The following is a 17,739-nucleotide window of genomic DNA, read 5'->3' as shown; positions in this document are numbered from 1 at the left end:
AATTCTTTTTCTCTACACTTTTAACAAAGACACTTAATTTGCATTTGGGGTATACAGTGCTAAGGTGTCCTCATATCTGGCAGTAAATCATATAGGAAAAACCCTTATGCCTAAATATGTCTACCATTTACAAGTAGCTGCAAATATTTGCAAAGGTGAGTCTGCTCAGAAATTCACTATAATTCCTACTTTTTCTGAAAATGCTTAGAAAACATTTTTAAGGACAAACATAGCTTGCTTTTAAGCAAAGCTCTTCCTTATTTGGGTTCCAGCTCTATAAATACCACAGGATATATGTGAAAGCTCATCTATAATCACCGATCTGAACTCTACAGTAGAATGGATTCTTATAGTTATGAGGTTCCTGGTCTCTGAAGACCACTTGAAAGTAAAAAAGCTAAAACAACAGTTGAAGAAGTTGCAGCACAAGATATTTAGATATACAATAGCTTCCCTTCATCATCTTACGGTTAACAGAATTAACTATAGAGTCTAAATGAAAACACAAAATTAAATACATAATCATCTAGACCTCAAAAGGGAGAAAGAGAGGACAGCAGAACTACATTTAGATCATTTTATTTAAATCACTAAAGTGTAAAAGCCCTAACAATGAAGTTAATGAGGTGGAACATTAATATAAGGAAGGGCTTAAATCTTTGCAACTTATATTCAGCCATTACAGCAGAAAAGCTTCCCTAAACAATTCATAAAAACACGAAAACCCACATGTCGCAAAAAAGTATTTATTCCCCAGGTTCAGCAGAAAATCCACCTAATACAGGATGAGTTTTCTTAAATTTCTTCTGTGCCCGAGCTGACTGCTTGGTCTCCTAATCAATTTCCTTGAGATTTTAATATGAAAACAAAAAACTAAATGCCTTTGTAAAGTACTGATACCAAATTTTCTATCACTACAGAAAAAAATCTCGCAATTTGAAAATCTATCCAGCTGGTCTATCAATTAGTCATGTTTTACATCCCTCCCTCCATGCTTCCCCACTCCCTCTGAGTAGTAAGGGGGAACTGGGCTCTAAGTAAAAAAGAGATCCTTAACAAGGGCCTCAAGCATAAAGACACCTGATAACTAAATAGATTATAGAAATAATATTTCTGAAGTATACAAAGCAAGTTTACCTTACAAAAAAAAAAACCCAATATTCTGTACTGTAATTAAGAACCGTAGGTTTTTGAAAAAAAATTTTTTAATGAGAATTCAGATAGCACTCCATCCTTATCGTTCTTTTTAATATAACTTGGAAGTTAACCATAGTTTTAATTTACATTTTCATTACAATTAATGCAGTTATCATGAGTTTTTTTAAAAAACATACTTATTTATAGTATATATATTTGTGTGTATGGTATAATGTCACTTTTATATGTATATAAACACACATACATGCATACATAGAAACAGACAAAAAAACTGAACAGATATACATCAAGATGTAAAACACTACTACAATAAAGCTGCAATAAAGTTTCAATCAAAAATTTTTTCATACCAAAAACTGAGATATGAATAACATATAACACTGTGTAGTTTAAGGTGTACGATGTGTTGATTTGATACATTTGTATATTACAATATGACCATCATAGTGTTAGCTAACACCTCTATCATGTCACATAATTATAATTTTTGTTTTGTTTTTTGTTTTTTAACATCTTTATTAGAGTATAATTGCTTTACAATGGTGTGTCAGTTTCTGCTCTATAACAAAGTGAATCAGTTATACATATACATATGTCCCCGTATCTCTTCCCTCTTGCATCTCCCTCCCTCCCACCCTCCCTATCCCACCTCTCTAGGTGGTCACAAAGCACCGAGCTGATCTCCCTGTGCTATGCGGCTGCTTCCCACTAGCTATCTATTTTACATTTGAAGAACCATAGCCTTTTGTGGTCAAGTAAGGAACGGCCATTCTTGAACAGAAAAATATTACCATTTTAATGTGTTGATCAATACCTATTGAAGAAATAAATAATATGTCTATACAAATTAAATATTTACTCAGTTGCTAACACTTGCCTCTTGCCCTTGGAGCACTCTCTTTATAATGATAGTAAACCATTTATAAATTAATTATTTCAAATGACCAGAAATATTTTTAAAGACATGAAAGCAAATGACAAGCCTCCTTTAACAAGGACAAGGCACACATTATGCTGAAGGATAGGCTGGAGAAGTGCCAAATCACCGTGAGAAAGGAAATTCTCAAGTGGAGATTCCCCCACTCCCACCCTACCCCCTTCCTAAGACCTGTGGGAATGCTTACTAAGAAAAAACTCCATCTGCACAGAACGTGAGGGTGACACTTTCTCATTTTAACAAATTGAACGAGATATTTAATCACATTTTAATGTATTATGTTATATGATATTCTTTATTTCATAAAACAGATTTTATATCAGTTGTTATCCACAAATGCTTACTTCACACCTCAATCTGGCACCATGATAGGTACTATTAGGTACAGAGCAGATTTGGAACAGTAAGAAATGAAGAAATAAGAGGCGATGTAGAAAAGAATAATTTTGTTGAATTCAAAACAGTGTCACCTGGTCAGTTTTTGTTTTGTTTTGCTATTATTGTCTTCTGCTACAATGCTTTTTCTTTAATTAGTCTCCTTGAGCCCAATAATTTCATTTTCATGACAAAATTAAAGTTTCCATGTACCAACGATTAATGGAGAGTTTACAAAAATTCCTAAAGAAATAAGAGTAAATCCTTTGGAACAAAAGGGCTATTGGTTATAGTGAATTAATATATTTATTAAGCAAATACTTTTTGTCATGATTCTGTGTAAGATGGTGTGTTTTAGAGGATAAAAGAAATGAATTACACAATCTGCCCTGAAGGCACTTCTAGTCTTTTAAAGGGAAATGGACTGATAAGCACATGAAAGTAATAAGTATTCTAAACTAAAAGAGTTAAAGAGTTCTGAAAAGGAAAGATAACTAGGGGAAAGGTGGTGACACAAGAACCAAGGGAGATCTTTAAAGATGGTTAAAATTTAGACAGGTACAAATGGGAAGAACTGCATTCCATGCAGAGAAAAGCATATGAATAGCCTGGAGATGGAAATGGGAGAAGCAAATAATAACAGCATCAACAAAAACTATTACTGCTACTCCTTCTACTAATCCTTCTAAAAGTGGCTGCTTTCAATGTGCCAGGCACCAACTGCTTTATATACATAATCTCATTTTATCCTTCCAAGAACCCAATGCAGTAGGCAGTATAGTTATCCTAGTTTTTTCAGACAGGAGACTAAGGTTTAGGGAGATTGAGAAATTTGCCCAAATTGGGTAAAGGAACTGGGATTTAAATCTAGGTAGCCTGACTCTAGAACTCATGCTCTTAACCACTTTGCTATGGGGCATTGCTACTGGTTTTGTTTTGCTCAAAAAGATGTTTTTATAAGAGTAGGAAGAAATAAGGTCAGAAAGGGAGGCTGAAGCAAATTAACAGTCTGAAACACTAGGCTAAAAATTATGGGCAAATTAGACAATGGGGAAACATGGAAGAGCAAGAGATTGACGATTAAAGCTGTGCTTAAAGAATATTAATCTGTTAATGGGTTGTAAAGAGATTAAAAGTAGGGAGAGATAAATAATATTTTTTTAGTGCCTTCTCACTAGGTATACACTGTCCCATTTATCCTTCAAAACAGAGTACTTCACAAGGTTAAGAATGACTAACTTCTCTGTGTCTGAATCTTCTCATCTATAAACTGAGGTTAAACAATTTGCTCTAAGCCAGTCAGCTAGTGAGTGCCATCTTCACAGTTAGCACTTGGGTCTGAAAAGCCCACGCTCTTTCTACAATTCTGTATTAGGAAGTTCATGAGGGAGTCATTGCAAAAGACTTACTGAAATGAGGACCTAAATTAGGATAGTGACAGTAGAAGTCGAGAAGAAGAAAGAGGGGAGAGAGATCACAGAGGCTAAAGCTATTAGGCTTGGCAACTAACTAGATGTGGGAAACAAAAGAGAAAAAATCAAGGAAAATGCCAAGGTTTGAAGTGTGGGTGATTGGAAAGATAAGGGTGCTATTAACAGGCCCAGTGGAAGAAACTCAGGTTTGATCGAGTATGGAGATATTTTAAACATATCAAACTTGAAGTGATGGTGAGGCATGTTTAATAAGCAACTGAAGAATGTAATGTAAAAGCAGTGAGCTGGAGAAACAGATGAGGTCTGCATATGATGGGACGGGTTCGGATGAGATTACCAATGAAAGAAGTGGGCCAAGGGCAAATCCTTGGTAAACACTACCTTTAAAGGGAGGAAGAGGAGGCAGGGAAGACAGATGTAGAACAACCAGAAAAGGAAAGAGCCACAGAAGCCTAGGAAGGGGAGACCATCAAGAAGAAAGACATAACTTACAAAGCCTGTAGACAGGCCAAAGACAATCTGAACTGAAAAAGAAAAAAAAAAAAGATTAAATTTATTGACTAAGAGATGGTTTCGACCCTTCATAAAATAGTTTCAGAAGAGAGGCTGAAGGCAAAATTCAGACAGCAAAAGGTTAAATAACTGGTGAAGGTAAGAGATAGAAGCAGTAAGTGAACACTTCTGCAGTTACAGGAGAGGAAAACAGGATGATAGCTTGACAGATACAATAGGATTGAAAAAGAGTTATTTTCCCCCTGTAATGGGGTGGAGGAGGGAGATTTTAATACATTTATAGGTGTAACAACAAAATTCAGTGAAGATGAAATAGAAGAATCAAGAGAAAGGAAAAATAATTGGTGAAACAGAGTACCAGAACAGTCATCATGAGGATTCAAAAAGATGGTACCATTCTAACCCTCAAACCTCATCCTAATACGTGTCTATGTTCTGAGTCAAAGATAAAGTTCAGAAGGTGCAGTTATTCAGTGATGCCCAAAATACCTGGAGAAAAAGGTTTTCGAACATTAGAGAGAGATTTCAAGTCAGTTCTATCTAAATGAGCATAATTTATTACTAAATTATGACTAAATGAGACTAATTGTATGGTACAAAAACACACTATTCTTTTCACTATGAGGCCCTTTCTTATCATCACCACCTGTCAAAACCTGCATGTCCTTCAAGGCTCCAAGGTCCAGAAGTGTTACTTCCTTTTTATCTCTTTTAGAGCATGTATTGCATTCTACCTTGTATTTTACTTATTGACTTTTATTTGCTTTTCCCATCTTGAAAGCAGATAATGTGCTTATTATCTTTATAAAATGCCCTACAATATTTAGCATAATACTTTGGAGAAAATAAAGCAATAAATACTTGTTAGATTGTGAGGGATGTGTGTGTGTATGTGTAAGAGAAAGAGACTGGGAAATCTCCTTGCCTTGTGGGGTACCAGCCAAATACAGCAGCATTTTCAGGCAACTGACAAACTGTCTAGAAAATTGTATAGATTGAAAAAAAGGCTGATTAACCAAGTATTTATCTTAAAAATAGAGGTGTCAAAGAAACTGAGAAAAGGGTATTAAGAAGTTCAGGGTTTCAGGAAGTGTTTTTTTTTTAATTTTAAAGGATATAAAATTTAAAAGAATAACAACATTAAATGTTGGTGAGGATACAGGGCAATCAAAACTCTCATACATTGCTTGTGGGAATGTAAAATGGCACAACTATTTCAAAAACCTGGCAGTTTCATAAAAAGTTAAACATGCACCTAACCCTTGACCTAGCAATTCCACTCCTAATACTTACTCAAGAGAAATGAAAACATATGTCAACAAAAGATGAATGTTTATAACAGGTTTATTTACAATAACCAAAAACTGGAAACAAGCTAATGTCCAATGTTTATCCACTCTGGATAAACAAATTGTGGTATGTTCACACAGTGACTACTACTCAGCAATAAAGAGCAACAAACTAAAGAGACAAGCAACACATACATATGACGTGTTGAGCAAAAGAAGCGGAACACAAGAATTACATGATATAATCTTGTTTATATCAGGTTCTAGAACAAATAAAACTAATTTAAAGTAAAAAATCTGAACACCGGTTGTCTGGAGTGGGGCAGAGACTGACTGGGAAGGGACACAAAGGAACTTCTGGGGAGATGGAAATGGTCTACATTGTGATAGGGGAGTGTACTAATCATGGTTTTTTACTCTGTATTTTTGGTACTTTGACATCTTGGGGCCTTGCTGACATCAGAGGACTGCCCGCCCCAGGACTATCTAATTCCTAGAGATAGCAAACAACTCGCCTGCAAGAGTGCCTTTCATAAGCAAACCCCTAATCTGGAGCCGATGACACTCCTAACTATCTGCTCTATGGGGTTCTCACACTCAGGGCCACTATTCCCCTGCCCAAATCACAGCAGGGTCAGGTATCAGACAAAGAGCCCTATGTCCCACAGCTCAATAAAAGTATTCAAACTAGCCAATCCTAAACTTGCTTACTCTGCCTCTCCAGTTCCTTCCTGGGGAAATCACACTAAAGGCTCTTGCCCACATTTCCCTCCTGCCCCTTTGCCTCCTGACTCTCACTGACACTTCCCCATGTGGCTGCTGGTGCTGTGCTCCCTTCTCTTGGGATCCATGAGAACTATCTTTTCAACAGCTGTTGCCTCCTAATCTGTTGGCCTTGCCATACTTGAATAACAGTAAAATTTACATTTTGAAACAGTGTGGTTTATACAACTGTATCCATTTGTTGAAACCATATAGCAAATATTTATACATTTCAATATGTGCAAATTTCCCTTAAAAAAGAACTGTGGGAGGTACAAACTACTGGGTGTAAGACAGGCTCAATGATGTATTATACAACATGGGGAATATAGCCAATATTTTGTAATAACTGCAAATGGAAAGTAACCTTTATAAATTGTATAAAAAATTAATTAAAAAAGAAAAAGAGAAAGAACTGTAGAAATTATCAAGTGGATAAGTGGGGAGTGAATGGAGGTATAGATAAAACAAGAATGTCAAAATGTTGATATAGTTATTATAGTTAGGTGATGTGTTAGTTATAATATTCTGTTTACTTGATATATGTTTAAATTTTTCTATAATAAAATGTTTTAAAAAGAAAACAAGTAAAAGAGGACATACTATTCAACATATTGACCCCAGCAGAACATCTGTAGACTTCAGAAAATAATAATATGGCAAAAAAAAAAAAAAAAAATTTATGCCTGACTGCGGAGAGACAGGTCACAAGGTTAGGAAGAGGAAAGAAAAAAAGTCAAGAAATACAAGAAAAAGAAATCAAAAGTAAGATATTGTAACAGAGAAAAAGGTCTGCAAAATAAGGTTTATCAAATACCTATTAACCAGATTCCAAAATAAAGTAAATTTATTTAGGAAAGAAAATTGTAAAACAGGAAAGTATATTTAAACTGGAAGACTACAGAAAATATTATGCAGGCCTGGTCTGAATTAAAAACAAATTTAAAGTTAATAGTAAAATAATTTCTAATTGTGAATTACTTTAAAAACTTCTCTTTCTTTAGACTTTTCTCTCTTTCTCTTTCTTAAAACCATAACAAATCCCAGATTCTCCCCATTTTTCAAGTATCTCCTATTTGGTTATCCAAGATACCACTGCAGTCTACAGGTCAGAGTGGAGACTTACGGATGTCAAGTAATACAAGGAGTTTCTAGTAGAGTCTGCCTCCTAGTAGGTCAAGTTGGACCCCTACCCCAAATTAAGGTAATTCTCCTGGATCCTGAGTGTGTATGTTAATGGACATATATTCTTAGCAACTGCCAAGCCTATGGAATTAAAAATATTTGAGAAAGAAAGGCCAATGGAAGTCTTGGAGCTCCCCCAACCCAAATATCATAAAAACATTAATCCCTGGGGTAACTGCAGAGATCAGTGCCACCATCCAAGGCTTGTTTAAAAAGACACATGTATGGTGATTCCTATTATACTCAAAAACTTTTAACTCTCTAGTTTGTCTCCAAAATGGGTGCATCTTAGAGGATGACAACAGATTACTGTAGGTTCCAATTGCACATGCTTTACCAGATGTGGTCTCCATGTGGAACAAATCAATTAATTCCCTGGCCCATAGGTACTAATCTTTGAACACTTTTTTTTTCTCTATCCTAATAAACAGAGAAAATCAGAAGCATTTTACTTTTACTTAGTAGAGATATCAGTACATTTATGATATTGCCACCAGGTTATATCAACTATGTGCCACTGATTAGTCGATAGCAGGGGTTGCCAGACACGACCCATAGGCCAAATCCAGCCTAGCACAAATTTCTGTAAATAAAGTTTTACTGCAACACAGCTCCACCTATTCTTTTCCATACTGTATATGGTTGTTTTCATACTACACCAGCAGAGTTGAGTAGCTGAAAGACAGACCATATGGCCTGTAAAACCTTTACTACCTGGCCTTTTACAGAAAAAGTTTGCTAACTCTTCACTTACAAAGGACCTAACATCTTAACACCTCATAGGACATTATATTAATCTACTTTACTGATGACCTCATGCTGATAGTACCTGAAGAACAGACAGTATATGCCTTAGATTAGATACCTTGGGATGACATGTATATGCCAGAGGGTAAAAAATAATCCAGGGCTTCCCTGGTGGCGCAGTGGTTGAGAGTCCTCCTGCCGATGCAGGGGACATGGGTTCGTGCCCTGGTCTGGGAAGATCCAACATGCCGTGGAGCAGCTAGGCCCGTGACCCATGGCTGCTGAGCCCGCGCATCCGGAGCCTGTGCTCCGCAACGGGAGAGGCCACAACAGCGAGAGGCCGCGTACCACAAAAAAAAAAAAAAAAAAAAAAAAAATCACAAAATTAGAAAAGTCTACAACCTCAGTCAAGTTTCAGGTAGTTAAAGGTCTAGAGTACACTGAAAGTAAAGATCAAGTTGCACCTTTCAACTCATAGCACTAAGAAAACATATACTTCTAGAAACATATGCCTTTCTAGATTTCAGTATGATGCTCCAACTTATTTACTAAACGACAATGGTTGAGGAGGGCCCAGAGCAACAGAAGGATCCAGGCTTCAATACAGGACATCCTGCCACTCAGCGCTTATGACCCATGGATCCAATGGTGCTCAAAATATCTGTGGAAAACAGGGATGATGTTTTGAGCCTGTTGCAAACCTGGAAAGAAGAATCATAAAAGAGGCTCCAGGTATTCTGAAGCAATGACACGGCCCTTAGGCAAAACCTGTTTTCATTTTGAGAACTAATTCTTGGCTTGCTTGTTAGCCATGGCAGAACCTAGTGGCCCTACCACAAAATGTTAGATATATACGATAAAACCCAAAGCAACCACAAAAACAAACAAATGAAATAAGGAGGTAAAGTAAGCCAACAAAGAACAGAAAACAGATCAAAAGTAACCAATACAAAAAGAGGCACGAAGGGGCTTCCCTGGTGGCGCAGTGGTTGAGAGTCCTCCTGCCGATGCAGGGGACACGGGTTCGTGCCCCGGTCTGGGAAGATCCCACATGGCGCGGAGCGGCAGGGCCCGTGAGCTATGGCCGCTGAGCCTGTGCGTCTGGAGCCTGTGCTCCGCAACGGGAGAGGCCACAATGGTGAGAGGCCCACGTACCGAAAAAAAAAAAGAGGCAGGAAAAGAAAAAAGTGATCAAAACCAGGAAGGACAAAAAGAAAACAAATAGCCAAGATGGTGGGTTTCAACCCAACCATATCAATAATCACATTAAATATAAATGATCTAAACACCTAAATAAAAAGGCAGATATTGTCAAATTGGATTTTTTTTTCAAAAGACCCAACTACCTGATACCTAAAAGAAACCTCTTTAAATATAAAGACACAACAGTCTCCCAAGGCAACAGAAGTAAAAGCAAAAATAAACAAATGGGACCTAACCAAACTTACAAGCTTTTGTACAGCAAAGGAAACCATAAACGAAAAAATAGACAACCTATGGACTGGGAGAAAATATTTGCAAATGATGCGACCAACAAAGGCTTAATTTCCAAAATATACAAACAGCTCATACAACTGAATAACAAAAAACAAACAACCCAATCAAAAAATGGACAGAAGACCTAAATAGACATTTCTCCAAAGAGACATACAGATGGTCAACAGGCACGTGAAAAGATGCTCAACATCGCTAATTATTAGAGAAATGCAAATCAAAACTACAATGACGTACCACCTCACATGGGTCAGGATGGCCATCATTAAAAAGTCTACAAGTAACAAATGCTGGAAAGGGTATGGAGTAAAGGGAACCCTCCTACACTGTTGGTGGGAATGTAAATTGGTGCAGTATGCACCAATGTAAATTGGAGAACAGTATGGAGGTTCCTCAGAAAACTAAAAATAGAGTTGCCATATGATCCAGCAATCCCACTCCTGGGCATATATCCGGACAAAACTATAATTTGAAAAGATACATGCACCCCAACATTCACTGCAGTGCTATTTACAATAGCCAAGACATGGAAGCAACTTAAATATCCACTGACAGATGAATGGATAAAGAAGATGTGGTACATAATATATATAATGGAATACTCAGTTATAAAATGAATGAAATAATGCCATTTACAGCAATTACCATACTAAGTGAAATACATCAGAAAGAGAAAGACAAATACCATATGATATCACTTATATGTTGATTCTAAAATATGACACAAATGAACATATCTACGAAACAGAAACAGACCCACAGACATAGAGAACAGACTTGTGGTAGCCAAGGTGGAAGGAGGGTGGGGGAGGGATGGACTGGGAGTTTGGGATTAGTAGATGCAAACTATTATACATAGAATGGATGAACAACAAGGTCCTACTGTATAGCACAGGGAAGTATATTCAACATCCTGTGATAAACCTTAATGGAAAAGAATATGAAAAACAATGTGTGTGTGTGTATATATATATATAAATTTCAATCACTTTGCTGTACATTAGAAATTAACACATTGTAAATCAACTATACTTCAATAGAATAAATTATATATATATATATATATAAAGCACAAAAATGTTAAAAGAAAGAAGATGGTAAAGACATACCATTCCAACATTAATTTAAAAAAAGAAGATATCATGGCTATATTAATAAAGTAGACTGCAGAGCTAAGAATACTACTAGGTATGAAGAAAGTAATTTCAAAGTGACAAAGGTGTGCATGCACCAAGAGAACAAAACAATACTAAATATTTAACAAGATTTAATATATACAAAATAAAAACAACAGACCTAAAAGGAGAAAAATATAAATTCACAAATATAGTCAGAAATTTCAACACCCCTTTCTCAATAATTAACAAAGTAGACAGAAAAATCAGAAAGTTATAGAAGACTTGAACATCATCAACCAACCTGGTCTAAATGATATTAATCACTGATATTATATTGGGTGATCAGCTACCCAATAACAGTAGAATACACATTCTTTTCAAATGAACGCAGAAAAATGACTAAGATAGACTATACTCTGAGGGAATAAAACAAGTCTCAATAAATGTAAAAGGATTAAAATCATACAAAATTTGGTATCTGGCCACAATGAAACTAAATTTGAAATCAGCTAACAGAAAGACATCTGGAAAATCTCTAAATATTTAAAGCTGTGCAACACATTCCTAACAAATCCATGGATAGCAAAAGAAATCAAAAGGGAAATTAAAAAGCATTCTGAAACTGAAAATACAATGCATTTAAATGTATGAAATTTAGCTAAAACAATATTTAGCGGGAAATACATACTACTAAATGCCTGTATTAGAAAAGAAAGTTCTGAAATTAGTGACCTCAACTTCTACCTTCATAACCTAGAAAAAGAAAAGCAAATTAAACCCTAAGGAAGCAAAAGACAGGAAATAATAAACATCAGAACATAAATCACGAAACAGAAAACAAAAACAATAAAATGTCAAAGAAAGCAAAAGCTGGTTCTTTAAGAAAATCAATAAAATTTATAAACTCTAGTAAGACTGATGCCAAACTTTATGCCAAAAAATTCAATAACTTAGGTGAAATACACAGAATCCTTAAAAGAAACAAACTACTAAAACTCAATCAAGAAGAAACAGATAACTTGAATAACCCTACATTCACCAAAGAAACTGATTTGTGGTTAAAAACCTCATCACAAAGAAAACCAAAAGCTTGAAAGGCTTCACTTACTAAACACCTAAAGAAGAAGAAATAAAAATTCTACAGAAACGTTTCTCAAATTTTGAAGTAGAGGGAATACCTCCCAATTTATTCTATGAGTCCAGTTTTTTCCTGATAGCAAAACCAGACAAAAAACATCACAAAAGAGGAAAACTACAAACCAATTCCCTCATGAATACAGATACAATATCTTAACAAAATTTCAGCAAATTGGATCTGACGATATATAAACAGGATAACACATCATGACCCACTGGGGTTTATCACAGAACTGCAAGGTTTATTTAACATTTGAAAAGCTAACAATGTAATTTACCACATAAAGACTTTAAAAAGAAAAATCATACAATCATCTCAATAAATGCAGACAAAAAATATGCTGACAAAGCATTTGACAGAATTCAACTTCGGTTCCTGATAAAAACCGAATTCATCAAACTGGGAATATAAGGGAATTTTCTCAACCTGGTAAAAAGGCATCAGTATAAACCCTAAGTTAACATCATATTATATTTAACTCTTTAAGACTGAGCTTTCCCTGGTAACATCAAAATCAGGAACAATGCAAGAATATCCATTCTTGCTACTTCATTCTTTCAGGATATTTTTGTTAGGCACAGAATTCTACATTTGCAGTTATTTTCTTTTATCCTTTAGAAGACATCATTGTCTTCTGGCTTCCATGGTTCCTGAGACCATGTGTGTGTGCACACGCATGCATATGTGTTCCTAATAGTTTGCATTCACAGTCTAGTCTCTTCAGGAGCCTGGTTATTTTTGATTGTTTGCCATTCTATTTTCAAAATCTTGTTGTAGACATAATTTGAAGCTTGTGAGACTATTTCTTACAGGAAATTTATTTGTTTGCTTCTGCCAGGATCTCTGGAACAAAGCACTGTGTAATCAGCTCAATCCAATTTTAGAGACCAATATGATTCAAAACTAAGTTGTAGTCCTGATAAAAGCCTACTTCATATTCCTGTCTACCTATACTCCTAGAGTGCAAACATGCAAAATCGTAACCCAGAGCTGAAGGGTTGCTCATGAGGTTCACCACCTTGGTGGGCTCTGCTCTAATCCCTGTCTCCCAAGTCTTGAGAGGCCATCAGCAGTTCCCTTCAGAACTGGTAAAGGTTCCAAAAAGAAAAGTAGCTCCAAACATTGGGCTCATCTCCCTGAGCCTCCATTCTCCCCTGTATCCTAGTAATTCTTAGTAATCTTGTTGGATCTCCAAAGACTTCAGGAAGATTATATTTTAGATTAATTCTATATTAGACCTATACATTCTATATAATATATACATTCCATTTAGCTTTCCCACATGTATTTAGCGGGACTGTTGGTCTGAATTACCTATTCCATCATTACTGGAAGTCTTCAAAGTAATAACCCCTTCATTTATTACTGATTTTAAAAACTGAAATATAATCCAAATACAATAAAATTCACCCTTTTAAAGTGTACAATTCAGAAGTTTTTAGTGTATTCACAGACTTGTACAATCATCATCTAATTCCGTAACATTTTTATTACCTTAAAAAGAAACCTCATAACCATTAATAGTTATCACTGCCTATTTCCCTCCAGCTCCCATCAACTGCTAATATACTTTCTGTCTCTATGGATTTGCCTATTCTGGACATTTTGTATAAATGAATTATAAATATGTGACCTTTCGTATCTGGCTTCTTTCACTTCTTTCATGTTTTTAATTTCACCCATGTTGTACCATGTATCAATACTTCATTCCTTTTTTATTGCTTAGTAATATTCCATTGCTTGAATATGTCATATTTTGTTTATTCATTCATCAGTTGATGTACATTTGGGTTATTTCTACTTTTTAGCTGCTATGAATATTCGTGTACCCATTTTTGTTTAGACATACATTTTCAATTTCTGGGGTATGTACCCAGAAGCAGAATTGCTGGGTCATATGGTAACACTATGTTTAGCCTTTTGAGAACTTCCAAACTGTTTTCCAAAGCAGCTGCACCACTTTACAACCCCATCACCAACGTAAGAAGTTTCCAATTTCTCCGCATCCTTGCCAACACTTGTTATTGTCTGTCTTTTTTATTATAGTCATCCCAGCGGGTGTGAAGTGGTATCTCCTTATCACTTTGCTTTGCATTTTACTAATGACCAATAATGTTCAGCATCTTTTCATGTGCTAGTCACACATTTTCTTTGTAGAAATGTGTATTCAAATTCTTTTCTCATTTTAATATTGAATTGTTGTATTGTTACTTGAGTTGTGTTACTTGTATATTCTGGACACAAGTGCCTTAGAAGATATATGATTTGCAAATATTTTCTCCGTGTCTGTGAATTCTCTTTTCAAATTCTTGAGTGTCTTTTGAAGAACAAAATTTCTAATTTTGATGAGGTCTACCTTGTCTACTTTTTTTTCATTGTGTTTTTGGTGTCAAATCTAAAAAAAAAAATTGCCTAATACAAAATCGCAAAGATTTACACCTAAGTTTTCTCCCAAGCATCTTATAGTTTTAGCTGTTAAATTTAGATCTTTGATTCATTCTGAGTTAGTTTTAACACATTTTGTAAAGTAGGGGCCTAACTTCATTCTTTTGCATGTAGATATCCACTTGTCCCGGCATCATTTGTTGAAAGACTATTCTTTCACAGTGTCTTGGCATTCTTCTTAAAAATGAATTGACCATAATGTAAGTCTTTCTTTCTGTATTCTCAGCTCTATTCTGTTGACCTATATGTCTATCCTTACACCAGAACTACATAGTCTTGATTACCTAGCCTGGTAGCAAGTTTGGAAGTGTGAGTCCTCCAACTTTGTTCTTTTTCAAGATTATTTTGACTATTCTTGGTTCCTTGCATTTCCATATGAATTTTAGGATCAACTTGTCAATTTCTGCACAAAAAAATAGCACTGGGGCTTCCCTGGTGGCTCAGTGGTTGAGAGTCCGCCTGCCAATGCAGGGGACACGGGTTCGTGCCCTGGTCCGGGAAGATCCCACATGCTGCGGAGCGGCTGGGCCCATGAGCCATGGCCGCTGAGCCTGCGCGTCCAGAGCCTGTGCTCCGCAACGGGAGAGGCCACAACAGTGAGAGGCCCGCGTACCGCAAAAAAAAAAAAAAAAAAAAATAGCACTGGACTTTTCAGAGTTTCATTGTATCTGTGTATCAATTTAGGAGTCTAGCTATCATAACAATACTGTCTTCTAATCCATGAACACAGGACTACTTTACTTTCCATTAATTTAGGTCTTCTATAATTTGTTCCTATGTTTTGTAGTTTTCAGTGTATGAGATTTTCTTTCTTTTTAGTTGCAAACAACAGAAAGCATAATGTCTTGTTTTGGCCAGTAGTTGCTAGGATTTTCTTAATTTCATTTTCAGATTGTCCACTGATAGTAGAATACGACTGATTTTTATATTTTGATCTTGTATCCTACAACCTTACTGGATGCATTAGTTTAATAGTATTTTAGTTGATTCTTTAGGATTTTCCATATACAAGACCATATCATATGTGAACACAGCTATTTTCTTTCTCCTTTTGCAATCCAGATGACTTTTCTTTTCCTTGCTTAACTGCACTGTCTAGAACCTCCAATACAGTGCTGAATAGAAGTAGTGAAAGCAGACATCCTTGTCTTGTTCCTGATCTTATAGGAGAGCATCTGGTCTTTCGTCATTAAGTATGAGGTTAGCTGTGGGTTTTCGTGGATACTTTTCATCAAGTTGAGAAAGCGCCTTTCTATTCCTAGTTTGTTGAGTGTTTTTATCGTTAAAGGCTGCTGAATTTGCCAAATGCTTTTTCTTCATCTATTGAAATGATCATGTGGTTTTTATTTTTTACTTTATTGATATCATGTATTACAATAATTGGTTTTCAGAAGTTAAACCAATCTTGCAGCACTGGAATAAATCCCACTTGGTCGTGGTGTATAATGGTTTTTATATGCTGCTGTATTTGGTTTGCTAGTACTATATTGAGGATTTTGGTATCTGTGTTCATAAAAGATATTGGTCTGTAGTTTTCTTTTCCTGTGATGTGTTAATCTGATTTTGGTATTAGAATAATACTGGCCTCATAAAATGAGGTGAAAAGTATTCTCTCTCTTCTATTTTTTGGAACATTTTGTAAAGAATTGGTTAACTCTTTAACTGATAAAATTCACCAGTAGAACCACGTGGGTCTGGAATTTGTGAATAGTTTTTTATTACTAATTTAATCTCTATTCTTGTTATAGATCTATTAAGATTATCTATTTCTTCTTGAGTTTCTGTAGTTTGCATATTTCTAAGAATTTGTCCATTTCATCAAAGTTGCCTAACTCATTTGCATACAGTTTTTCATAGTGTTCCTTTAAAATCCTTTATTCTGTAAGGTCAGTAGAAATGGCCCCTCTTTCATGTCTGTATCTAGTAAATTTCTCTTTTTCTTGGTCAGTCTAACTAAAGGTTTGTCAATTTTGTTAATCTTTTCAAAGAACCAGCTTTTGATTTCATTGATTTTTCTCTATTGTTTTTGTTTCCTATTTCATTTGCATTTATTTCTGCTTCAAATTTTACTATTCCCTTCTTTTTGATTGCTTTAGGTTTAATTTGCTTTTCTTTATCCAGTGTCTTTAGGTGGAAGGTTAAGTTATTCATTTGAGATCTTTCTTCTTTTTTAATGCTGATATTTATAGCTAAAAATTTTCTTCTAAGCACAGCTTGAGCTGCATCTCATAAGTTTTGGTATGATGTGTCTTCATCTTCACTCATCTCAAAGTCTGAATTCCCCTTCTGATTTCTTTTTTTTTTTAATGTGATGAATATTTTATTTCATTTAAAAAATTATTTATTTTTGACTGTGTTGGGTCTTTGTTGCTGTGCACATGCTTCCTCTAATTTCGGCGAGCGGGGGCTACTCTTCATGGTGATGTGCGGCCTTCTCATTGCAGTGGCTTCTCTTGTTGCGGAGCACGGGCTCTAGGCATGTGGGCTTCAGTAGTTGTGGCACACGGGCTCAGCCATTGTGGCTTGTGGGCTCTAGAGCGCAGGCTCAGTAGTTGTGGTGCACAGACTTAGCTGCTCCACGGCATGTGGGATCTTCCCAGACCAGGGATTGAACCCATGTCCCCTGCATTGGCAGGCGGATTCTTAACCACTGTGCCACTGGGGAAGTCCCCTGATTTCTTCTTTGAAGAAAAAGAAGTGTATTATTATTATTAGAGGAATGTATATTTATTTAGGAGTGTATTGTTTAATTTCCACATATTTGTGAGGCTTCCCAATTTTTTTCCCTGTTAATTTCTAATTTCTTTTCATTGTGGATAAAGACCTTTGTGTTATTTCTATCCTGTTACGTTTATGAAGTGGGGCTTCCCTGGTGGTGCAGTGGTTGGGAGTCCACCTGCCAATGCAGGGGACACGGGTTCGTGCCCCGGTCTGGGAGGATCCCACGTGCCGCGGAGCAGCTGGGCCCGTGAGCCATGGCCGCTGAGCCTGCGTGTCCGGAGCCTGTGCTCTGCAGCAGGAGAGGCCACAACAGTGAGAGGCCCGTGTATCGCAAAAAAAAAAAAAAAAAAATTTATGAAGTGTCTTGTTTTAATGGCTTAGCATAAGGAGAATGCTCCATGTGTACTTGAGAAAAATGTATTTT

The 17,739-nt window shown here is 36.0% G+C and overlaps 1 protein-coding gene across 8 annotated transcripts in view; it reads right to left on the bottom strand.

Annotated features, from left to right (window-relative positions):
- Positions 1 to 17,739, bottom strand: part of SEC22A (SEC22 homolog A, vesicle trafficking protein) — a 131,001-nt gene that overhangs the window by 76,637 nt on the left and 36,625 nt on the right. The window lies entirely within an intron of this gene.

Source organism: Delphinus delphis, chromosome 4, assembly GCF_949987515.2.
Source record: "Delphinus delphis chromosome 4, mDelDel1.2, whole genome shotgun sequence".
NCBI classification, from domain to species: Eukaryota; Metazoa; Chordata; class Mammalia; order Artiodactyla; family Delphinidae; genus Delphinus; species Delphinus delphis.
This window is presented reverse-complemented; position numbering and strand designations above follow the sequence as displayed.